This window comes from Halichoerus grypus, chromosome 11, assembly GCF_964656455.1.
Source record: "Halichoerus grypus chromosome 11, mHalGry1.hap1.1, whole genome shotgun sequence".
NCBI lineage: Eukaryota > Metazoa > Chordata > Mammalia > Carnivora > Phocidae > Halichoerus > Halichoerus grypus.
In genome coordinates, this window is record NC_135722.1 from 10,558,612 (window position 1) to 10,585,570 (window position 26,959).

Genomic DNA, 26,959 nt, shown 5'->3' on the forward strand with positions numbered 1-26,959 from the left:
CAGGAAATTAAAGAAGAATTTAAAAAATTCATGGAAACAAATGAAAATGAAAACACAACTGTTCAAAATCTTTGGGATACAGCAAAGGCAGTCCTAAGAGGAAAGTATATAGCAATACAAGCCTTTCTCAAGGAAGAGGAAGGTCTCAAATAACAACCTAACCCTACACCTAAAGGAGCTGGAGAGAGAACAGCAAATAAAGCCTAAACCCAGCAGGAGAAGAGAAATAATAAAGATCAGAGCAGAAATCAATGAAATAGAAACCAAAAGATCAGTAGAACAGATCAATGAAACTAGGAGCTGGTTCTTTGAAAGAATTAACAAGATTGATAAACCCCTGGCCAGACTTATCAAAAAGAAAAGAGAAATGACCCAAATCAACAAAATCATGAATGAAAGAGGAGAGATCACAACCAACACCAAAGAAATACAAACAATTATAAGAACATATTATGAGCAACTATATGCCAGCAAATTAGATAATCTGGAAGAAATGGATGCACTCCTAGAGATGTATCAACTACCAAAACTGAACCAGGGACAAATAGAAAACCTGAACAGACCTATAACCACTAAGGAAATTGAAGCAAGTCATCAAAAATCTCCCAACAAACAAAAGCCCAGGGCCAGATGGCTTCCCAGGGGAATTCTACCAAACATTTAAAGAAGAATTAGTACCTATCCTTCTGAAACTGTTCCAAAAAATAGAAATGGAAGGAAAACTTCCAAACTTGTTTTATGAGGCCACCATTACCTTGATCCCAAAACCAGACAAAGACCCCATCAAAAAGGAGAATTACAGACCAATATCCTTGATGAACACGGATGCAAAAATCGTCACCAAAATAGTAGCCAACAAGATCCAACAGTACATTAAAACGATTATTCACCACGACCAAGTGGGATTTATCCCTGGGCTGCAAGGTTGGTTCAACATCCACAAATCAATCAATATGATACCATACATGAATAAAAGAAAGAACAAGAACCATATGATCCTCTCAATAGATGCAGAAAAAGCATCTGACAAAGTACAGCATTGTTTCTTGATCAAAACTCTTCAGAGTATAGGGATAGAGGGTACATATCTCAATATCCTAAAAGCCATCTATGAAAAACCCACAGCGACTATCATTCTCAATGGGGAAAAGCTGAGAGCTTTCCCCCTAAGGTCAGGAACACGGCAGGGATGTCCACTATCACCCCTGCTATTCAACATAGTATCAGAAGTCCTAGCCTCAGCAATCAGACAACAAAAAGGAATAAAAGGCATCTGAATTGGCAAAGAAGTCAAACTCTCACTCTTTGCACATGATATGATACTTTATGTGGAAAACCCAAAAGACTCCACCCCAAAACTGCTGGAACTCATAGAGGAATCAGTAAAGTGGCAGGATATAAAATCAATGCACAGAAATCAGTGGCATTCCTATACACCAATAACAAGACAGAAGAAAGAGAAGTTAAGGAGTCGATCCCATTTACAATTGCACCCAAAACCATAAGATACCTAGGAATAAATCTAACCAAAGAGGCAAAGGATCTGTACTCAGAAAACTATAAAATACACAGGAAAGAAATTGAGGAAGACACAAAGAAATGGAAAAATGTTCCATGCTCATGGATTGGAAGAACAAATATTGTGAAGATATCAATGTTACCTAGAGCAATCTACACATTCAATGCAATCCCCATCAAAATACCATACATTTTTTTCAAAGAAATGGAACAAATAATCCTAAAATTTGTATGGAACCAGAAAAGACCCCGAATAGCCAGAGGAATGTTGAAAACGAAAAGCAAAGCTGGTGGCATCACGATTCTGGACTTCCAGCTCTATTACAAAGCTGTCATCATCAAGACAGTATGGTACTGGCACAAAAACAGACACATTGATCAATGGAACAGAATAGAGAGCCCAGAAATGGACCTTCAACTCTATGGTCAACTAATATTCGACAAAGCAGGGAAGAATGTCCAATGGAAAAAAGACAGTCTCTTCAACAAATGGTGTTGGGAAAATTGGACAGCCACATGCAGAAGAATGAAACTGGACCATTTCCTTACACCACGCACGAAAATAGACTCCAAATGGTTGAAAGACCTCAATGTGAGACAGGAGTCCATCAACATCCTAAAGGAGAGCACAGGCAGCAACCTCTTCGACCTCAGCCGCAGCAACTTCTTCCTAGGAACATCGCCAAAGGCAAGGGAAGCAAGGGCAAAAATGAACTATTGGGACTTCATCAAGAGAAAAAGCTTTTGCACAGCAAAAGAAACAGTCAACAAAACCAAAAGACAACTAACAGGATGGGAGAAGATATTTGCAAATGACATATCAGATAAAGGGCTGGTATCCAAAATCTATATAGAACTTCTTAAACTCAACACCCAAGGAACAAATGATCCAATCAAGAAATGGGCAGAAGACATGAACAGACATTTTTCCAAGGAAGACATCCAAACGGCCAACAGACACATGAAAAAGTGCTCAACATTGCTCGGCATCAGGGAAATCCAAATCAAAACCTCAATGAGATATCACCTCACACCAGTCAGAATGGTTAAAATTAACAAGTCAGGAGATGATGGATGTTGGCAGGGATGCGGAGAAAGGGGAACCCTCCTACACTGTTGGTGGGAATGCCAGCTGGTGCAGCCACTCTGAAAAACAGTATGGAGGTTCTTCAAAAAGTTGAAAATAGAGCTACCATACAATCCAGCGATTGCACTACTGGGTATTTACCCCAAAGATACAAATGTAGGGATCCGAAGGGGTACATGCACCCCGATATTTATAGCAGCAATGTCCACAATAGCCAAACTATGGGAAGAGCCAAGATGTCCATCGACAGACGAATGGATAAAGAAGATGTGGTATATATATATAATGGAATATTATGCAGCCATCAAAAGGAATGAGATCTTGCCATTTGCAATGACGTGGATGGAACTGGAGGGTATTATGCTGAGCAAAATAAGTCAATCAGAGAAAGACATGTATCATATGACCTCACTGATATGAGGAATTCTTAATCTCAGGAAACAAACTGAGGGTTGCTGGAGTGGTGGGAGGGTGGGAGGGATGGGGTGGCTGGGTGATAGAAATTGGGGAGGGTATGTGCTATGGTGAGCACTATGAATTGTGCAAGACTGTTGAATCATAGATCTGTACCTCTGAAGCAAATAATACATTATATGTTAAAAAAAAAAAAAAGAAGAAGAAGAAGATAGCAGGAGGGGAAGAATGAAGGGGGGGAATCAGAGGGGGAGATGAACTATGAGACTATGGACTCTGAGAAACAAACTGAGGGTTCTAGAGGGGAGGAGGGTGGGGGGATGGGTTAGCCCGGCGATGGGTATTAAAGAGGGCACGTTCTGCATGGAGCACTGGGTGTTATATGCAAACAATGAATCATGGAACACTACATCAAAAAAAAAAAAAAAAGGCAATGGGGTATCAAGGGCAGATTGAAAGAAGAAATGGTTATAAAAGAGGCTTTGTAGAAGTTTTGGTGGAGGATCCCTGCAGATAACATCAGAATGCAATTGAAAAACAACAGGGAAAACCAGATACATAACTTCAATATGGGATGTTCACCAGAGAGATTTTTTATCATGTGTCATAAAATATTAAAATATGCATATAGGATGATTTATTAGGGTTCTCCAGAGAAACAGAGCATATGTCTATATTTCTTTATATTTCAGACATATGTATAAAGAGATTGATTATAAGGTATTGGCTCACATGACTGTGGAGGCCGAGAAGTCCCATCATCTGCTGTCTGCAAGTTGGAGCCCCAGGAAAGCTGGGGGTGTAGTTTGAAGGTCTCAGAGTCAGAGGCTGATGGTGTAGACACCAGTCAGAGTCTGAAGGCCTGAGGACCAGGAGTGCCAAGGGCAGAATTCCGATGTCCCAGCTCAGTCGGTCAGGCAGAGAGCAAATTCAACCTTCCTGGGTCTTCTCATGCTCTTCAAGCTCTCAGTGGATTGGATGATGCACACCCACACCAGGGAGGGCTGTCTGCTTCACGCAGTTCACCAACTCGAATGCCATTCACTTCTGGAAACACTCTTACAACATACCCAGCAAGGATGCTTCACCAGATAAACATCATTTGCCCTCCCGTGGCCCACTCAAGTGGATGCATAAAATTCACCACCACAGATGGCCATAATATGAACCAATTTGAGAACAATCTTTGTTATTGTTTTTAAAAAAATTACACGAAATTAAATTAGCTCCCTGTATTTCATGTGTTTTTTCCAATTTGATAATTCATTTTATGTTAAAGCTGTCTTAGATCTCTTCTGTGACATGTTTGCATGAGACAGTTAGAAATGTAGGCTGATACAGGAGTGTCCTACTGGTGACTTAAATCCCACAGGTGCCCTGGCCTTTTCTGTTATTTCACATGGTTAGTCACTCTTGCTGAAGTCCCAAGCAAAACAAAGTACATGGCAGCTCCATTCCAGGGCACTTTGACATAGGATAAAGCCTGAAAGTTGTTCATTAAGTTCTGGTCTTAGATAATTATAAATAAGTTTATCTTCTTCATGAATGTCTGGTGGGACATTCAAAAGTCATGACAGACAATTCATCATTGTCTGAGACTGTCCTGAACATTATAGAAATAGCATTCCTGGATATCTTTTCTAAATGCTTTTATTGACTTGTCACCTCCTTCACTCACTGTGACAAAAAATGACATGCTCAGAATTTTGCAGAAATCCCACTATGGGATGGTACTCCCTTTGCTGAAGAATGGCTACAGTGTGCCATTTTCAGGATGAGTGGAAGCAGGCCTATCGGCAAGAACTAACATCATGACAGGCAGCAAAATACTTCTGAAAGTCTATCCTAGGTTTGGACAACCTTTTTCTGTTAATAGTAATTGAGACACGCTTTATGGGAAGATGCTAAAGGACGTTTGTAAAACTACAGAAACTCATGAATGCTTTCAACTGTGCATACCATCCGGAATCAGTGGGGGCAGTAAAGTATGCAAATGGAGTTAAAAAAAAATAACTAGTCAGAATGTGAGCAGAATGTGAGCTAAAATGTCTAGAGGCATTGCCCTCACTCTTAGGAGCTTGAGATCGGTGGCCAACACTACACTTAAGTTCTTCCCCCATGAATTGTTAATGAGCAGGCCTGTGTGGCTGCTGATTCCTCCTCTGGCCACTGCCCACTGGCAGGAACGCATGGGCTAGGAAATGTTGTGTTAGGTATCACAAAGTAGAATTAAGTTTGCCAACGTATTCCAATTTTTTTAGGAATACCTATTCATGTGAGAGGAGAACTCACGAGAAGGCAGAGAATCGTGACCACGCAAGGTAGTGCGAAGCTGCTGTGTGAAGGCCGGGCAGTGGGACCCGGAAAGGGCACTCAGATTCATACACTGGAACCAATGAGGATTTCTTATACTGAGTGGAGGCCAGTGGATGGGCCTCCCATTATAGTGTTTCAGTTCTGGTTATTAAAACATCCTCATTTAAGCTCTTAAGGCTCAGAATTGGCCATTTTAAGCCTTGAGTTTCACATCTGAGTCCAAGTTTGCTCCCTGCCCTAATGAGGGTGGGCCAGTCTTTTGGCTCCATCGGCTTGTAGGATGGTTGGTGGGAGGGCGGAGGACCACCCTCCACCCCCACCTCGTTGGCACCAAGGAGATACTGAACCATGACTGCTCATGGAGAGGTGATCGTCTTCCCTGTTTGTTACATGCATTACTCCCTATGCATATAATCCCATGTCAGGATATGGTCCTCTTTCTGGAGGTTCTATCTTCAATCTAGGTGGGTACATGGAGGCTTCTACTGTCTACAATGCCAAGCCATTCAGTTCTGAGCAGTTCTTTTGGGTGGAGGTGTCCTCTCTTGCAGCTTGGCTTCATCTTCCTGCTGATGTCAGCGGCAGAACTTTACAGAAGTGCTTTGGTAGGTAAGGTTCTCCATGCTGCAGCAACTGTCGGGAGCCCTGGGGCTTCCGGTCTCTTCTTTCTCCAGGGTCCCCAATGCCAGGGACTGCTGGCAGTGGTGGGGTCCTTCTTTTTACATCCTGCAAACTCCAAACTCCCGGGCTGGTCCATGACCCTCTGCATGCTTACATAGCCACGCCTTTTCTGAATGTTGTTAGCTCTGGCCCCAGTTGCTCTGGAGCAGCTCAGCCAATTCCATCCAGGTCTCAACGACTCTCAGCTGGGAATGGGATTCTTCCTGTAGAGACCCACAAACCTTACAGCTGCTTCTCTGCTCCTTCAGCTTCAGAGAGTAGAGCCCTGCAAATGCCACACTCCTACCGTGGGATGCCGAGGTGAGAGGATAAACCTTCCTAAACTTAACACCCTTTGGGAGAGGGGGCAATATAGTGCTCAGTACAATGAAAAGGCACCTGTGCTAGTTTTATAGGCTAGCGTAACAAAGTATCCCAAAGCAGGTGGCTTAGAACAACAGAACTTTATTGTCTCCCTGTTCTGGAGGCCAGATGTCCAAAATCAGGGCGTTGACAGGGTCATGCTCCCTCTGAAACCTTTAGGAAAGGATCCGTCCTTGCCTTTTCCTCGCTTCTGGTGATTTCCCAGCAATCTGGCATTTCTGGGTTTGCAGATGCACATCCTCTTGTCTTCACATGATGTTTCCCCAAGTCTTCACGTGGTCTTCGCAGTGTGTATGTGTGCCTCTGTGTCCAAATTTCCCCTTTCCCTAAGGACACCCGTCATTAGAATAGGGCCCACCCTAATGGTCTCGTTTTAACTTGATTACCTCTATAAAGACCCCATTTCCGAATAAGGTCACATTCTGAGGTACTGGGGACTGGGACCCCGACATATCTTTTTGGGGGGCACAATGTGACCCACAACAGCACGCCCCAGCAAGCTCTCAAGTGGTTTTTTGGACTTAGAATGTTGAACACATTTTCTGCTTTCACAGGAGGACTCTGGTCACTAATGCTTGGAAAACAAAAATTCCATCCAGCCTTCTATATCATCGTGCTACAGATATAATGATAAGAGCTAATAAATGACAAATAATAATTTATTGAGGGAGTAGCATAAACTAGGAGCTCTTCTAAGTCCTTTAATGATGTATTATAATTTAATATTTGCATCTACTCTGTGGGCTAGGAACTATTATTTTTGTTTTACAGGTGAGGAAATAAAAGCACAGTGAAATGAAGTCTTGCAGTTGCTGCATTGACATCATGCCTGCCTCCAAAGTCAGAGTATTTCCTTCTCTCGGATGAAGGAGTCCTTTCACTCAGGCCAATCTCCTCCAACCAGAGACAAAGTGGGTATTCAACTTTACTTTCCCATGTCCCCTGGGCTGGCTGTATTTGTCTATGTTAACTCAGATCGTTTTTAAAAGGGGTAGAATCAACTTGTGATCAAATTGCATCCTTTATTGAAGAAGTAGGGAGAAGGTGTACCAGTAAGGACTTCATTAGCATGTCTTTTCCATGAGCCCTCTTGAAAAAAATTACAGTTCTTCACTAATTAAGTTTATGTTCTGTTCTTGACTGGAGTCATGCTGGTCCTTTGATTGGAGACATTGGATTCCGACAGTGAAGGACCTGGGATGAGTGGGTGAGAGCAGACTGATCACTATTATACCATAAAATAAGAGCTTCATCATGAGCCACTGAGTCAAAACAAGACAAAACAACAGCAATCACAAACAAACAAATATGTAAACCTAGAATGTGACCAGGCGAAACCACCCACTCTGTCCTGGGGGGGGGAGGTAAATGTGCAAGAGACCTCTGGCCCATCAGTGTTTCAGTGAATTACAACCACTGCATTAAACTAAAATATTACTCTTCAGAAAATGACTTTGACCTTGAGCTGGCCTGTGGTGAGTGCTAAGATTCCTCTTGGGTCCTCTACTTCATATTCTAGGTCAGAAGGAGAAATAGCTGAACAACCCATGGAGCAGAGAATTGTCTGGCTTAGACTACGGGATTTGGGGGAGTCACTGCAGAAGGCATTCTAATGGGAACAGTCTACGTGATGAGATGAAGCGAGGTGAATGAAGTAGGCATCGTGAGGCAGCATTAGGCTACCATCAGAAAGAGGGTCATCCACTTCCAGATGCAGTTGACTGAAGGTAATTGAAACTTTGGAAAGCAAAACCATGGATAAGGGGGGAACTACCGTATATGACCATAAAGTTTGACAAAGAAACCCTGTTGCTAGAAATGCTTCAGTAGCACCCAATACTTACAGGCTAAATTCCAAATTCTTTAGTGGGGTGGTTGAGCCCTATTAGGATCTGGCCTCAATTTGCCTCTCCAGCTTCATTTTCCGTCACTTTCTTCTACAACCATCCTACAGGAATTCTGCGAACCTGCCCTGCTGGCTCCAGGCAGAGTTTGAGGCTGACTTAACCATATGCAGGTTTTGTGGGGGGAATTTAATGACCTATTTTGGAAGGACTTAGACAAACCATATAGGTAAGGAGATAAGATTATCAGTCATTATAATCAATCTCCTTCCATCACTATTTAGTGATTGTTTCTATGCTTTATTTTATTAATGTAGTGTATTATATTGATGGATTTTTTCCAATGAAAAAACTCTGTTAAAATACACATAGTATTTATCATTGTAACCATTTTTAAATGCCCAGTTCAGTGGTATTAAATACACATATGATGTTGTGCGACCATCACCACCACACCCATCTTCATAGTTCCTTACATCTTGTAAAACTGAAACTCTAGACCCATTAAACAGTGACTCCCCACTCCCCCATCTCCAGCCCCTGGCAACCTTTATTCTCTTTTCTGTCTCTAGGATTTTGACCACTCTAACTCTCTCATATGGAATGGAATCACACAGTATTTGCTTTTTTGTGACTACTTTATTTCATTCAGCATAATGTCCTCAAGGTTTAGCCATGCTGTTTCATATGTCAGAATTTTCTTCCTTTTTAAAGCTGACTAATATTATATTGTATGGATATACCACATTGTGCTTATCTATTCATCCACTGATGGACACTTGGGTTGCCACATTTTAGCTATTGTGAATAATGCTACTATAAACATGGGTGTACAAATATCTCTTTGAGACCCTGCTTTCAATTCTTTGGTGTATATATCCAGAAGTGGAATTGCTGGATCTTATGATAATTCTCTTTTTAAATTTTTGAGGAACAACCATGTTGTTTGCCATAGCAGCTGTACCATTTTACATTCCCACCAAGAGTGCACAAGTGTTCTAATTTTTCCACATTCTAGCCAGTATTTGTTATTTTCTAGTTTTTAATTTTTTGATAGTAGCCATCCTAATGGGTGTAAGATGGTATCTCATTGTGGTTCTGATTTGCATTTCCCTGATGTTCAGTGGTGTTGAGCATTTTTGCTTATTGGTTATTTGTATACTTTATTTGAAGGAATGTCTATTCAAGTCCTTTGCCCATTTTTGAATTGTTAATTTCTGTTGCTCTCTCTATATTCTGGATATTAACCCCTTATCAGATATATGATTTCCAAATATTTATCTGATTCCATGTGTTGCCTTTTTACTCTGTGGGTATTGTCTTTTGATGCACAAAATTTTTAATTTTCATGAAGTCCAATTTGTCTGTTTTTACTTTTGTTGCATGTGCTTTTGGTATCATATCCAAAAAATCATTGCCAAATCCAATGTCATGGAGTTTTGCCCCATATTTTCTTCTAAGAGATTTATTATTTCAGGTCTTACATTTAAGCCTTTGATCCAGTTTGTGTTAATTTTTGAATATGGTGTGAGGTAGGGATCCAAATTCATTCTCTTACATGTGGAGACTCAGTTTTCCCAGTACTATCTGTTGAAAAGACTGTACTTACACTGTTTTGGTTATTGTAGCTTTGTTGTAAGTTTTGAAATCAGGAAGTATTAGTCTTCCACCTTTGTTCTTCTTTTTCAAGGTTGTTTCGGCTATTTGGGATCACTTGAGATTCCATATGAATTTTAGGTTTTTCTATTTCTGTGTAAATGGCATTGAGATTTTCATAGGGATTGCATTGAATCTGTAGATTTCTTTGAGTAGTATTGACATCTTAACAACATTAATTCTTCCCATTATGAATGTGGGATATGTTTCCATTACTTATGTCTTTTTAAATTTTTTCAGTAGTGTTTTTTAGTTTTCATTGTATAAGTCTTTCACCTACTTGGTTAAGTTAATTCCCAAGTATTTTATTATTTTTGATGCTATTGTAAATGGAATTGTTTTTGTAACAAATCCTTTTCAGATTTATTCAAGATATATTTCTGGACTCTTGATTCTACTGCACTGATTTTTACATCTATCCTATGCCAGTACCACGATGTCTTGATTACTATAGCTTTGTAGTAACTTTTGAAATTGGGAAGCATGAGTATTCCAACTTTGTTTTCCTTTTTTTTTTTTTGTAGATCAGTTTTAGGTTTGCAACAAAATTGAGAAGAAGGTACAGAGATTTCCCATATATCCCTTGTCCCCACACATTGTTGACACGAGTCACCAGAATGGTACATTTGTTACCAAGGATTAATCAGGATTGACATATCATAATCACCCAAAGTCCATAGTTTACTTTAGGGTTAACTCTTGGTGTTGTATATTCTATGGGTTTGGACAGATGTATGATGACATATATCCATCATTATAATATGCAGAATATTTTCACTGCACTAAAAATCTCTGTGCTCTGTCTGTTTATGTCCCCTGCCCCTTGGCAACCACTGATCTTTTTACTCCATAAAAAGTAAACATATCCATAGTTTTGCCTTTTCCAGATGTTGTATAGTTGGAATCATACAGTATGTATACTTTTCAAATTGGCTTCTTCCACTTAGTAATATGCATTTGAGGTTTCTTCATGTCTTTTCATGGCTTGATAGCTGATTTATTGTTAGCACTGAATAATATTTCATTGTCTGGATGGACCACAGTTTATTTGTCCATTCACCTACTGATGGACATCTTGGTTGTTTCCAAGTTTTAGCAATTATGAATGAAGTTTCTGTAAACATCTGTGTGCAGGTTTTCTGTGGATATAGTTTTCAACTCTTTTGGGTAAACACCAAGGGATATGATTGCTAGATTGCATGGTAGTATATTTAGTTTTGTAAGAAACCATCAAAACCACTACCTTCCAAAGTGGTTGTACCATTTCGCATTCCCAGCAATGCAATGTGTGAGACTTCCTGTTGCTCCATATTCCCACCAGTATTTGGTGTTGTCAGTGTTCCAGATTTTGGTCTTTCTAATATGTGTGTAGTGGTTTGTTTTCTCTTTTAAAGATTGGTTTGCCTATTTTGTGTCCTTTCCACTTTCATATGAATATTATGATAAGCTTATAAAAAATCAGCTGAGAATTTGGAAGGGATTGTGTTAAATCTCAGATTTAATTTGGGGAGTATTACCATCTTAATATTAAATCTTCTGAGAACATGGGATTTTTCCATTTGTTTAAATATTCTTTAATTTCTTTCAATAATGTGTTCTAATTTGTGGTGGACAGGTCTTACACTCCTCTTGTCAAATTTATTCCTGAATATAAATTATATAAGCATTTTATTTTTTGATGTTATTGTAATTGTGCTTTCATTTATAGAAATAACAATTGATTTTCTCATATATTGATCTTATATCCTACCAACTTGTTGAACTTGTTTATTAGTTCTACTAGATTTTTTTTTGTGTGGATTTCTTAGCATTTTATATACACAAGATCATATTGGCTACAAAGAGAGTTAGTTTTACTTTTTCCTTGACCAACCAACCTGGATACTTTCATTTCTTTTTATTGCCTAATTTATCTGGCTAGAACCTCCAGTACAATGTTGAATATAAATGGTAAAAGCAGACATCCTTGTCTTGTTCCAGATCTTAGAGCAAAAGGATTCAGTATCTCTTCATCAAGTATGATGTTAATTGTGGATTTTTTTCCCCCACAACTAAATGCCCCTTTTCAGGTTGAGGAAATTCCCTTCTATTCCTAGTTTGTTGAATTTTTTTAAATCATGAAAGGGTGTTGGATTTTGTTAAATGCTTTTTCTATGCCTATTGAGATAGTCATGTGTTTTTTTGTCTCTTATTTTATGAACATGCTATTTATCAGCATGTATTACATTTGATTTTCATGTTAAACCAGCTCTGAATTCCTAAGATAAATCCTAATTGGTAATGATGTGTGACACTTTTGTAATGTTGCTGGATTCCATTTGCTAACGTTTTTTTCTTTGAGGTTTTACACATTTATACTCATAATGGATCCTGGTCTATACTCTCCTTTTGTTTGATGTATTTGTCTGGTTTTGGTATCAAGGTAATACTAGCCTCATAGAATGAGTCAGGAAGTATTCTCTCCTCCTCTTTTCTGAAACAATTTGTAAAATATTAGTGCTAATTCTTCAAATGTTTAGTAGAGGGGTGCCTGGGTGGCTCAGTCAATTAAGCATCCTGCTCTTGATTTCGGCTCAGGTCATGATCTCAGGGTCGTGAGACTGAGCCCCATGTCGGGCTCTGCACTGAGGATGGAGACTGGTTAAGATTCTCTCTCCCTCCCCTCTGCCCCTTCCCCCACCATACCCCACTTGCATGCATGTGCACATGCTCTCTCTCTCTTAAAAATGTTTTTAGTAGAATTTACAGTGTAGCTACCTGGGACTGGGCTTTTCTTTATTTCTTTTGATTATTAATTCAGACTCTTGTGATGAATCTATTCAGATTTTTATTACCTCTTTTTTAAAATTTAAATTAATTAGCCCACATAATTTGTTTGTTTGTTTGTTTGTTTTTAGTTTTTGGTGTAGTACTCAATGATTTATTAGTTGGGTATAACATCCAGTGCTCATCATATCTCATGCCCTCCTTAACACCCATCACCCAGTTACCCCATCCCCCTACCCACCTCCCTTTCCGCAACCCTCCGTTTGTTTCCTGGAGAAAAGAGTCTCTCATGGTTTGGCTCCTTCTCTGATTTCTTCCCATTCAGTTTTTCTTCCCTTCCCCTATAATCCTCTGCTGTATTTCTTATCTTCCACATATGACTGAAACCATATGATATTGTCTTTCTCTGATTGACTTATTTCACTTAGCATAATTTCCTCCAGTTCCATCTATGTTGATGTAAATGGTAGGTATTCATCCTTTTTGATGGCTGAGTAATATTCCATTATATATATGAACCACATCTTCTTTATCCATTCATCTGTTGAAGAACATCTCAGCTACTTCCACAGTTTGGCTATTGTGGATGTTGCCGCTATGAATATTGGGGTGCAGGTGCCCCTTCTTTTCACTACATCTGTATCTTTGTGGTAAATACCCAGTAGTGCAATTGCTGGGTCATAGAATAACTCTATTTTTAACTTCTTGAGGAACCTCCATACTGTTTTCCAGAGTGGCTGTACCAGCTTGCATTCCCACCAACAGTGTAAGAAGGTTCCCCTTTCTCCACATCCATGCCAACATTTGTTGTTTCCTGTCTTGTTAATTTTAGCCCTTCTAACTGGTTTAAGGTGGTATCTCAGTATGGTTTTGATTTGTATTTCCCTGATGCTGAGTGATGTTGAGCATTTTTTCATGTGTCTGTTAGCCATTTGTATGTCTTCTTTGGAGAAGTGTCTGTTTATGTCTTCTGCTCATTTTTTGACTTGATTATTTGTTTTTTGGGTGTTGAGTTTGAGAAGTTCTTTATAGATCTTGGATACCAGCCCTTTATCTGTAATGTCATATGTAAATATCTTCTCCCATTCTGTAGGTTGCCTTTTAGTTTTGTTGACTGTTTCCTTTGTTGTGCAAAAGTTTTTATCTTGATGAAGTCCCAAAAGTTCATTTTCTCTTTTATTTCCCTTGCCTTTGAAGACGTGTCTTGAGAGGAGTTGCTGCGGCCAAGGTCGAAGAGGTAGCTGCCTATGTTCTCCTCTAGGATTTTGATGAATTTCTGTCTTGCATTGAGGTCTTTCATCCATTTTTGAGTTTATTTTTGTGTATGGTGTAAGAGAATGGTCCAGTCTCATTCTTCTACATGCGGCTGTCCAATTTTCCCATCACCATTTATTGAAGAGACTGTCTTTTTTCCATTGGATATTTTTTCCTGCTTTGTCGAAGATTAGTTGACCACAGAGTTTAGGGTCCACTTATGAGCTCTCTATTCTGTTCTATTGATCTATGTGTCTGTTTTTGTGCCAGTACCATGCTGTCTAGATGATCACAGCTTTGTAATATAGCTTGAAGTCAGGCATTATGATGCCCCCAGCTTTGGTTTTCGTTTTCAACATTCCCCTGGGTATTCGGGTTTTTTTCTGGTCCCATACACATTTTAGGATTGTTTCTTCCAGCTCTGTGAAAAATGTAGATGGTATTTTGATAGGGATTGCATTGAATGTGTAGATTTCTCCTACAATCCTAGCAACAGCAATCAGACAACAAAAGAAATAAAAGGTATTCAAATTGGCAAAGAAGAAGTCAAATTCTCTTTGCAGATGACATGATACTTTATGTGGAAAACCCAAAAGACTCCACACCCAAATTACTAGAACTCATACAGCAATTCAGTAATGTGGCAGGATACAAAAGTAATGCACAGAAATCAGTTGCTCTCCTATCCACTAACACTGTAACTGTAGAAAGAGAAATTAGGGAATTGATTCCATTTAAAATAGCACCAAAAACCATAAGATACCTTGGAATAAACCTAACCAAAGAGTTATAGGATCTATACTCTAGAAACTACAGAACACTTATGAAAGAAATTGAAGAAGACATAAAAAGATGGAAAAATGTTCCATGCTTATGGATCAGAAGAATAAACATTGTTAAAATGTCTGTGATGCCCAGAGCAATTTATACTTTCAATGCCATCCCGATCAAAATACCAATGGCATTTTTCAAAGTGCTGGAACAAACAATCTTAAAATTGGTATGGAACCTGAAAAGATCCTGAATTGCCAAGGAAATGTTAAAAAATAAGAACAAAGCTGGGGGCATCACGTTGCCTGATTTCAAGCTATATTACAAAGCTGTGATCACCAAGATGGCATTGTACTGGCACAAAAACAGACACATAGATCAATGGAACAGAATAGAGAGCCCAGATATGGACCCTCAACTCTGTGGTCAACTAGTCTTCAACAAAGCAGGAAAAAATATGCAATGGAAAAAAGTCTCTTCAATAAATGGTGCTGGAAAAATTGGACAGCTATATACAGAAGAATGCAACTCGACCATTCTCTTACACCATACACAAGGATAAACTAAAAAATGGATGAAGGACCTCAATGCGAGACAGGAATTCATCAAAATCCTAGAGGAGAACATAGGCAGCAACCTCTTCGACCTTGGCCACAGCAACTCCTCTCAAGACATGTCTCCAAAGGCAAGGGAAATAAAAGAGAAAATGAACTTTTGGGACTTCATCAAGATAAAAACTTCTGCACAACAAAGGAAACAGTTAACAAAACAAAGAGGCAACCCACGGAATGGGAGAAGATATTTACATATGACATTACAGATAAAGGGCTGGTATCCAAGATCTATAAAGAACTTCTCAAACTCAACACCCAAAAAACAAATAATCAAGTCAAAAAATGAGCAGAAGACATGAACAGACACTTCTCCAAAGAAGACACATGAATGGCTAACAGACATATGAAAAAATGTTCAATATCATTAGCCATCAGGGAAATTCAAATCAAAACCACATTGAGATACCACCTTACACCAGTTAGAATGACAAAAACTGACAAGGCAAGAAACAACAAATGTTGGAGAGGATGTGGAGAAAGGAGAACCCTCTTACACTGGTGGTGGGAATGCAAGTTGGTATTGGTGATATTTTAAAACTTCCTTCTTTTACTGATTTCTAATTTAATTCCATTATAATCAGAGAGCATATTTTTATGATTTCCATCCTTTTAATTTATTGAGACTTGTTTTACAACCTAAAATAGGGCCTATCCTGGAGAATAATCTATGTGCACCTGAATAACCTATTTGCACCTGAAAAGAACATGTACTCTGCATCGTTGGGTGGAATGTTGTACAGATGTCTATTAGGTCTAGTTGGTTAATAGTGTCATTCAATTTCTCCTATAGCCTTTCCCTTCTGCACAATTTTCCTGTAAATTATTGAATATAGGGTATTGAAGTCACCAACTGTTGTTTTTAAAATTTTGTATTTCTCCTGTCAAATCTGTCAGTTTTTTCTTCATGTATTTCAGGACTCTATTGTTAGTGCATATGTGCTTACAATTGCTATGTGTTCCTGGTGGACCGAACTTAAAAAAAATTATTATAAGAATGTCCTTCATGTCTAGTAACAACTTTTGTCTTAATGTCTATTTTGTCTGACATTACTATAGCTGGTCCACCTCTCTTTTGGTTTCTGTTATATGGCATATATTTTTCCATACTTATGTTCAACCTATTTGTGTCTTTGAATCTAAGGTGTGTCTCTTGTATATAGCATTTAATTGGAATACATCTTAAAAATCCATTTTGCCAATCTCTGCCTTATGATTAGTGTCCAATCCATATACATTTAATGTAACTACAAATAAGATAGGGTTTATGTCTGATATTTTGCAGTTTTCTATATCGTATGTCTTTGTTATTCTATTTGTCCATTACTGCTCTCTCTTATGTTACATGAATGTTTCCTTTCATGCCATTTTATTTATTTTTCTTTATACCACTTTAATTACCTTTTTATTTTTTATTGCTTTGAATTATTTTTAAATTTATTAACAATATTATTATTAATATTGTTATTATATATAATTCTTGGTTGATGGTATTTTTCTTTCAGTGCTCTGAAGATGTCATACCACTTGCTGTCTTCTGGCCTCCATGGTTTCTGATGAGGAATTTTATTGAAGATTCCCTTTTCAGGATGAATTCCTTGTCTTTGGCTGATTTCAAGATTTTCTCTTGGTCTTTGCCTTTTGGCATTTTGTTAATGGTATGTCTAGGTTTGGATCTTTTTTAGTTTATCCTTTTTGGATGCATAATGTTTTTCATCAAATTTTTGGTTTTTATCCAATATACTTTCCCAAAATTCTTTGTGTAGCTTTCTCTTTCTCTATCTCTTCCCCTTATGCGACTTCCATTATGCACATTTTGGTATGATTGATGGTGTTTCAAAAATGTCTGAAGCTCTATTCATTTTTCTTCACTTGTTATCATTTTGTTCCACAGAACAGATAATTTTAATTGACCTATCTTTAGGTTTGTGGATCATTTCTTCTGTCAGACCAAATATTCTGTTGAGCCCCTTGAGTGATATTTTCATTTTAGTTATTATGTGTTTTTCTGCTTTGGAATTTCTACTTGATTCTTTTTAATAGTTTCTATGTCTTTATTGATATTCTTTCTCATGAAATATTGCTCCCATATTTTCCTTTAGATTTTTTAGACATGGTTTCTTCAGTTCTTTGAGCATACTTATAATAGATAATTTAAAGTTTTTTTTTTTTTTCCCAGTAAGTTCAATATCTAGGCTTCCTTTGATGCAACTTTTATTGCTTTTTCCCCCCAGTGTTTAGGTCACACTTTTCTGTTTCTTTGCATATCTCATTATTTCTTTTGTTAAAAACTGCATATTTAAAATAATATAATGTAGCAATGTTGGAAATCAGATCCTCCCAGGGGTTGGTTTTTGTTGTTGTTTTTGTTAGTCTATTGGGTGGCTTTCCTGAACTAACTGTATAGAGTATTCATGTTTGTCCTGTGTGAGCATGGATGTCTCTGCTCTGTTAGCTTAGTGGTCATTAAATGATTGGACATAGATTTCCTTAACTGCTTTGAACCAAGAAATTTCTCAGTCTTTGTTGAGAAGCTGTGTGTGTGTGTGTGTGCGTGTGTGTGTGTGTGTGTGTGTGTGTGTGTGTGTGTGTGTTTGGGGTAAGTCTTTAAAGCCTTGGAAGACAGGTTGCAACTCTACCTTAGCTATCATTTACTGCTTGCAGACTTCAGGTCAGCCAGAGGTGGGAGATTAGAGTACTGACAGGTCTTCCTTGGCAGGCACACGTCTCTGCATATGCATATGGTCTTCTTTATTTCCAGGTACTGCCATAGTTTCAAGGTCCCCAGTGGACATCTTACTCCTCAATTTTTTCTATTAAGTTTTTTGGTAAGCCTCTTGTTTTCCCCAACTGTTACCACTGCTTTAGGCAAAGGCAATGTTAAATGCCACTGATTATTATTATTATTTTTTTTAGAGAAATTAAAGAATTTATTTATTTTTATTTTTATTATTATGTTATGTTAATCACCATACATTACATCATTAGTTTTTGATGTAGTGATCCACGACTCATTGTTTTCATAAAACACGCACTGCTCCATGCAGTACGTGCCCTCCTTAATACCCATCACCAGGCTCTTTACAGAAGCTGTTTTATCCTGATCAGCCAGCCAGAAAGAAAATTACTCACTCTTTTCACTGTATTCTGGATGACTCAATGCTACTACAATCCATCTGATAGTTATGCATGCACAGATCACTTCTGTGATGGTGCTGAAGAGTAAATATTGTAAAAGCATACTACCAGCCATCTGAATTAAAAAGAAAAGAAACATTTCTCATATTAATTAACCATTTAAAAATTATACAAGAACAATCTTAGTAAGAGGGAATAAATACCATTCATCATATCAGTCTCACACAACCATGATTATTTTTGTGTATTTTTCATAAGAACAAAATACGTTTTAAATTTATCAAGTGCTTATATATGTACCTTGCATTCTGTTAAGTGCTACTTCTAGTGACAACCCTACAAGTTGGATACTTTTATTTCTCTTCTACACGTGACAAGACTGAAAAGCAGAGAGCTTACCTTAGTACCGTGGGCTGGGTGGAATTCTTCAGGGTTTGGCACTGAATGCTCATCTTTTCTCTCTTTACACTTTCTCTTTTGGTAAGACTGATTGCATGATTTGTGTCTTATGCTTTTCCATTTAGTGCACATATAATTTGCATGTTCTATTTTCTTTTGACTCTTGTTTCGTAGGCATTATTACATGTATTAAGTGGTCCATTCTCCCTCCCTTCCCACATTTCTACCATGGCCTGAAGTAGGAGTTTCTGCTTTAAGAGTGGCTTCTAGTGTGTCTCAATGCCCCTTACTTAAAATTCCCCATTTGAGAAGCAGAGATTTATCTAATTGGTGATTTCACCCTTTCTGGGTTCTTTTTTCAGAATCGTTTGTCTTTATGACCCCATTTCTGAGAATTGTCAGGTCCCAACACAGGGAGACCTACCATTTATTTGTAACTAGGTAGATAAGTTTAATTCATGGAAGGAGGTATCAACAGGCTCATTTGGTCAAAGATTTAAAACTTGTTCTCCAACTATAATAATCACAATAAAGCTGATAGTTTCATCTACATCTGCTTGATTCTTGTATCTTATCTCAGCTGGCTCGGAACATGAAAGGAGAAAAAGGGGTGGCTATTTACTGGCCTGCTATACTGGTTTCCCAGGGCTGCTGTAATAAAGTATTCCATCTGCGTGGCTTAACGCAACTGAAATTTATTGTCTCACAGTTCTGGAGGGTAAAAGTCCAAAAAGAATGCATTGGCATTGGCAAGAGAATTCTCCTTCCAAAGTCTTTAGGGGAGGATTCTTCCTTGCCTCTTTCAGCTTCTGGTAGCCTCAAGTGTTCTTGGCTTGTAACAGCATAACTACAACCTCTGCCACCATGTTTATATGGCCATCTTCCTTCCATGTCTGTGTCCAGATTTCTTTCTTCTTATAAGGACACTAGTTATACTGGATCAATGGCCCACCCTACTCTTATATGACCTCATCTGAACTAATTACATCTGCAAAGACCCTGTTCTCAAATACTGTCACTTTCTGAGGTACTGTGGGTTAGGACATATCTTTTTTGGGGACACAATTCAACTCATAACAGTCTGTCTCTGCCCTGCCTCTAAGTTCATGTCCCTCCCATGTACAAAATATATTCACCTGATCCTGATATCTCCAAAAGTTTTGACCCATTTTGACATCAATGCCAATGACCTGAATGTCATCAGATCAAAAAACTCCAAATCTCATCATCTAAATTATCTTAATTAGTTATGGATGAGACTCAAAGTATTGTTCATTTCAGGGTAAAATTCTTCTCCATCTGTGGACCTGTGAAACCAGGAAACAAGCTATCTACTTCTAAGACATAACTGGTGGGACAGGCATAGGATAGATATTCCCATTCCAAAAGGGAGATATAAGGAGGAAAAAAGGGGTCATGGGCCCCAAGCAAGCCCAAAACCCAACAGGGCAATTGTTTAGATTTCAAGGCTTGATAATAATCCTGTGTGGTACCATGCTCAGGGCCTGCTGAGGAGGTAGCCTCACCCTTGCTGTGGTCCCTCTCTTTAGGCTATTCTTATCTCAGCCTGGAGCATATTAAAGATGGAGTATTTGTGACTTGAAATATGTTTCTTTTTCTTATTTAATTTTTGGTTTTCTTTTTTATTTATTATTTTATTTTTTCAAAAGATTTTATTTATTTATTTGAGAGAGAGAGAGCACAAGTGAGGGGAGGGGCAGAGGGAGAAGGAGAAGCAGACTCCCCACTGAGCAGGGAGCCCAGGACCCTGGGATCATGACCCCAGCCAAGCAAAGGCAGACACTTAACAGATGTGCCTGGATGGCTACCCCTCTTGGTTTTCTTTTTTTGCTTTTGTAACTGATGTACTAATTCTATACTTTATGCCATTGTCCAGTGGTTTTTATGCTTATTATCTATTTATTTTTTATGCTCATTCATTTAATCTGTGATTTCTTTTTACACATTGGGCAAGTAGAGCCCATTACTATTTTCTTTGAAATAGAGAGCTCACTGATTTAATGTTACTTTATTAAATTTCACCTTTTCCATATTGACTGGTAAACTGATCTCCCATAAAATAATATTTTTTTGCCTATAGTAGGATTTATTTCTCAACTCTCTGTTCTTTGATCAATTTTTCTTTTAGTGTATAAATACTATGCCATTTTTATTATAATAGTCTACTCATATATTTTCATATCTGGTGCAGCAAGTTGTCTGGCCCACCTCAACCATTATGTGGCTTCCAGACTTTCTTGGCACTTTTCACACAATCTTTTTTTCCCATCCATACACATTTTACAGTAGTTTTATTGCATTCCCTCCCAAACCTTTTTGGGATTCTAAACGGAATTGCATCACATTTATGTATTAATTTGCAGAATCTTGCAATTTTATGATATTGTGAATTTGCATTCAAGAATGTTTCTCAAAGTATTCAGTTCCTTTTTACAGCCCTCATTATGTTTTTATAGCTTTGTTGTTATTTTGATTGGGTTATTTATTGTTTTTTTCTACTTCAATATCTAAGTGGTGATTTCTAGTATAAAGAAAATGTATTGGAAGCCTGGATGGCTCAGATGGTTACGGGTATGACTCTTGATTTCGGCTCAGGTCATGATTTCAGGGCCGTGAGATCAAGCCCCACTTCGGGCTCTGCACTGGGCCTGGAGTCTGCTTAAGATTCTCTCTCTCCCCCTCCCTCTCTAAAAAAAAATGTTTTAATTGTCTATGTTTTTCTTTTACCCAGATACTTTCCTACTGTTTTGTTTCAGTAGTTTTTTAGCTGAGTCTTTGGAGTTTTCTAGGTATCCCATCACTTTATCTTCACATAATGATAGCTCTGATCTCTCTCTGAGGTTTCTAGTGTTTCTTTAGTTGGACTAAAAGTGATTTTTAAATATTCCCATGACAAAAATTTGGAGGAGATAGAGTTTGCTTTTATATTTCTATGCCAAAGATGGTGGTCAAATTTCATTGTTTTTCCATACCTTGCCCACTGCAACATACATCACTTACCATAGTTTTTTCATTTATATCTAAAATTTGGATCCAGTTGTTATTAAACGTGGTACTTACATGTGTCCAAATGTATTCGTTGGTGTCTGCATGATACGTGAAACATGCAATGCTTAATATTATTGTACCAACTATAGAAAAGCAGACACTTAAGATGTTCATAACAAGGCTATAAATAAGCTGCAAAAGACAAACAAAGAAAACTGGTCATGGGCAGTATAAACAGGGTTTGATGAAGCAATCAGTCTGTTGTCCACTCTAGAACATTCAAATTGGAAATTTTTTATCTGATTCTCTGGAATCTTACTGAGGTTGATATCAGGACTCTGCTTCAAATTTGTCTGGAACCCAACAAGATAAAAAAGTTTTTTCAGATGAGGTGTTTATTTATTCAACAAATAATTAAACAGTGCCTGCAACATGCTAAACGTTGTGCTAGGGATAAACTCAGGCTTCTGCTCAAGCATCTCACAATCAAATGAGGGAGACAGGATGACAAACAGTTTCATTTAACAAAATTTCATAAACATCATGCTATGAATAAGCCTCAGGTCCAGGATTTGCCAATGTCATTCCTACCCCAGTAAGGTCACCTTACTACTTAATACCTTTCCATAGTTCCCAACTTCCCTCAAGATAGCATCCACTCTCTTTAGAATGGCACTGTGGACCTTGCATGACCAGTGAAGAGAAACTCTTCCCCTTTGAGAAGGGGCTCCAGGATTTTGTATATATGCATAAGGAATAGTTACATTTTAAAGAGGATTTTTTTTTTTTAATAATGGGAAGAAGGAGGTGATTTGATGCTGGTCAACCAAAGAAAGAACTTAAGTAGGCACACTAATTTTTGATTGTCCAGCAGGCAGCCCCTTTTCATTCCAGGTGCTCTCCTCACTGGTTTAGTCTTTTTTTTTTTTAATTTAAATTCAATTAGCCAACATATAGTACATCATTAGTTTTTGATGTAGTGTTCAAAGATTCATTATTTGCGTATAACACCCAGTGCTCATCAAATCAAGTTTAGTCTTTATGAAAGAACTTTATCAGACTTTACCTCGACAGCCAGAAGAGAAAGGACCTACCTCCCTTTCTTCAATCTGTAGGAGGCAGATCCAGGGCATTGCCAGTGAAATGCTCCTCCTAAGTGTTGTGAATCTTGAGCAAGTAACTTAAAGATGAACAAAAGACTGGAATTCATTCCTAGAACTGGCAGCTGGGATGTCATGCAGTGGGGGCAGTGGGACCCTTGGGTGCTAGACAGAAGGTATGATGTCTAGTGAAGGTAACAATATGGCCAGATTCTCCTTGCTAAAAAAACATAGCTATTGCACTTCTGGACTTTCTGTTTCTGCTTCTGGAACTTTCTCAGATCCTATGTATTTTCTAAGCTGGGTCCTTCACATCCTAGATGCTATGACCCTGGCTTCTTTCCAGTAGATCCTATCTTCCCTTGATATAGCCAGATTCAGTTCACAGTGGTGGACAAAATTGAGAAAATGTATTATGGAAGAAAGAACAGCGTATCCGAAATTTCAGAAGCATGGGAAAGCGAGTCTTCAGGAAAATGAAGCTTTCGGTGTGGCTGGAACACAGGGCATGAAGGGGAGTTGGATAAAATGTGGCTGGAGAAGTGGGCAGAGGATGGATTATGAGGAATCTAGTATGCTGTGCCAAGGATTTCAATTTTATCTTTTTGAAGTGTAGAGCTATACTGCTGAAGGTGTTGGCTAGAAAGACTCTTCCTTAGTACAAAGACAGGTTGTGGTACGCTCCAGCAAACACACTTACAATGTCTCTGCATGCCCTATGACCATTTATGAGGTCAGAGAGGCTTATGAACCAGGATCACCTATAGAAAGACATTTATTTTCCAAAAAAATCCTAATCAAACATTTTTTTTCATTTTTTAAATTTAAATTCAATTGGCCAACATATCATACATCATTAGTTTCAGATGTAGAGTTCAGTAATTCATCAGTTGTATATAACAGTGTTTATCACATCATGTGCCCTCCTTAATGCCCATCACCAATTACCCCGTTCCCCCCACCCACCTCCCCTCCAGTGACCCTTAGTTTGTTTCCTATAGTTACGAGTCTCTCATGATTTGTCTCCCTCTTTGATGACTTCCCATTCAGTTTTCCCTCCCCTCCCCTCCCCTATGATCCTCTGTGCTGTTCCTTATATTCCACATATAAGTCAAGCGTTTGAAGTAAATATACAATGTTATTATTTTTGAAGCGTTCTGCTTTTGTCATGAGAGTGTAAGGAACTCCATGGATAAACTCAGCCAAATTTGTGAAAATTACTAAAAAAAACCCCAACATTTAAAATTTCTGGAAACAGTCCTAATGGCCTATGACAAATGAAGAAACATTTATTCAAGAAATCTACTAAAGCTCCGTCAAAACTGTACGAGTCTGTGGTATCTGAACCAAGATCCACACCCATTTGTCCCCTTCCCAGTGTGCAAGACCAGTCTGGGCTGATGCGGGATCCTTCCCCATCAGATTCTGCTCAGAGAATTAGCTAGTGCTATCTCCCTTGGAAGAGCAGGTCATCTAATGAGCATTTCTAATCCTGCTTCCAGCTACTTGCAACTGAGGCTAAGTTGCAGTGAGTGCAGCCAAGCGAGGGGGACTCTCTTCTTTTGCCTAGCCCCCACTTGTGGGATGAGGGCCTGATCTTGGTTGCAGTGCCAGTGAAAGTACTAGAGGCCCTGATCACCCCTGCCCTTTTTTATGGGGTAGGGGTTCTATATCATGAGAGGCAAACAGAGACCTGTGGCAGCTCCAAGCCCTCAGCTATTAAAGTAGGGGTGTCACACAGACAGAAGCACTCCATTGTCCCTGTACCATCCCCCCCGCCCCCCGCCATCCTAGCACCAGAGCTCTGGCTCAGAGAAATTTTCTGGGGGAGAAGTAGACATCTTGGGGTGACTGTGGGTATACCTAAAAGGTATACCTGTGCACCTGCCCCTGAGGAGCAATTTAACACAGAGGGGGAGAAATAGACCTCACTAAATTATTTCAGCCAGCCTTTTTTAAAAAAATCAAATAACAATAACAAACCCTACAGATGCCTGGGTGGCTTAGCCGGTTAAGCGGTTAAGCCTCTGCCTTCGGCTCAGGTCATGATCCCAGGGTCCTGGGATCCAGTCCCATATTGGGCTTCCTGCTTAGTGGGGAGCCTGCTTCTCCCTCTCCCGCTCCCCCTGCTCTCTCTCTCTCTCAAATAAATAAATAAAATCTTAAAAAAACAACAACAACAACAAGCCCTAGGGTTGAGAACTAGTGCCCAGAATTGCTACAGTATATTATCTAAAATGCCTAGTTTCCAACAACCAAAAATTTATGAGACAGGCAAAGAAACAGAAGTGTATATACAGCTATACAATTTGACCTATACACCAGAAAAAAAAGCAGGTAACAGAAATTGTGAGAGTGGCCAGATGTACTCCTTATTAGACAAAGATTTCAAAGTAGTCATTATAAAGACGGCCAGAGAACTAAAGTAAATGATTAAACAAGTAAAGGAAGGTCGGCTGACAATGTTAATGCTGACTATGGACAAAATTGTTAGATATGGCAACAAGTTAGATAACCCACATGAAATGGACAAATTCCTAGCAGGGTAAACTATTGCAACTGACCCAAGAAGAAATAGAAAATCTGAATAGATCTATAATAAGTTAAGAGATTTGAATTAATAATAAAAAACCTTCCGTGAAGAAAAAGCCCAGTTCCAGGGGCACCTGGGTGGCTCAGTTGGGTAAGCATCTGCCTTCGGCTTAGGTCATGATCTTAGGGTCCTGGAATAGAGACCTGCATTGGACTCCCTGCTCAGTGGGGAGTCTGCTTCTCCCTCTCCCTCTGCCTCTCCCCTCACTCGTGCTCTCTCTCTCTCAAATAAATAAATAAAATCTCGAAAAAAAGAAAAAGAAAAAGCCCAGTTCCAGATGACTTCAATGGTCTCTTCTACCATATATCTAAAGAAGAATTAATATCAATTCTTCACAAACTCTTCCAAAAATAGAATAGGAGGGGACACTTCCTAACTCATTCTATGAGGCCACTATTACCCTGATACCATAACCAGACCAAGGCATCACAACAGCAACAACAAAACTATACACCAATATCTCTTATGAACATGGATGCAAAAACCTTCAACAAAATGCTAACAAACCTAATCCAGCAACATATAAAAAACATTATACACCACAACCAAATGGGATTTATTCCACCAATGCAAGGCCGGTTTAATTTCCAAAAATCAATTAATGTAATACACCATAATAAAATAAAAAGCAACTCATGATCATCTCAATAGATGCAGAAAAAGCATTTGACAAAAATCCAAGACACTTTCATGATTAAACACTCAAGAAACTAGAATAGGTGGCATCTTCCTCAACCTGGGAAGGGTATCTATGAAAAACCCATAGCAAACATACTTATTGGCTTGCTTACTTACTGGATACTCACTGAAAGCTTTCCTCCTAAGATCAGAAAAAAACAAGAATGTTTGCTCTCATAACTTCTACTCAGCATTCTATTAGTGTTTCTAGCCAGGGCAGTTAGACAATAAAAAGAAACAAAAGTCATCCAGATTGGTCAAGGATCTATTCACAGATTACATGTTCTTCTATACAGAATATCCTAAGGAATACACTGGGAACTATTAGAACTAATAAATGACTTCAACAAAATGACAAGATTGATGTACAAAAATCAATGGTATTCCTTTACACTGGAAATGAACCATCTGAAGATACAATTAAGAAAACAATTCCATTTACAATAGCATCAAAAAGAATAAAATATTTAGGAATAAATTTAATAAAAGAAGTCCAAAACTTATACCCTGAAAACTAAAAAACATTTGTGAAAGAGTAATGAAAAAATATCCATGTTCGTATGGATGTGAAGATTTAATACTGTTAAGATCAATACTCCCCAAATTGACTTGCAATTCAGTGTGATCCCTCTCAGAATCCCAGCTGTTTTTCCTTACAGAAATTGATAAGCTGATCCTAAAATTCATAGGCATTGAAAGAGACTCAGAATAGTAAATGAAAATCTTGAAAAAGAAGAGCAAAAATTGAAGGACTCCACTTT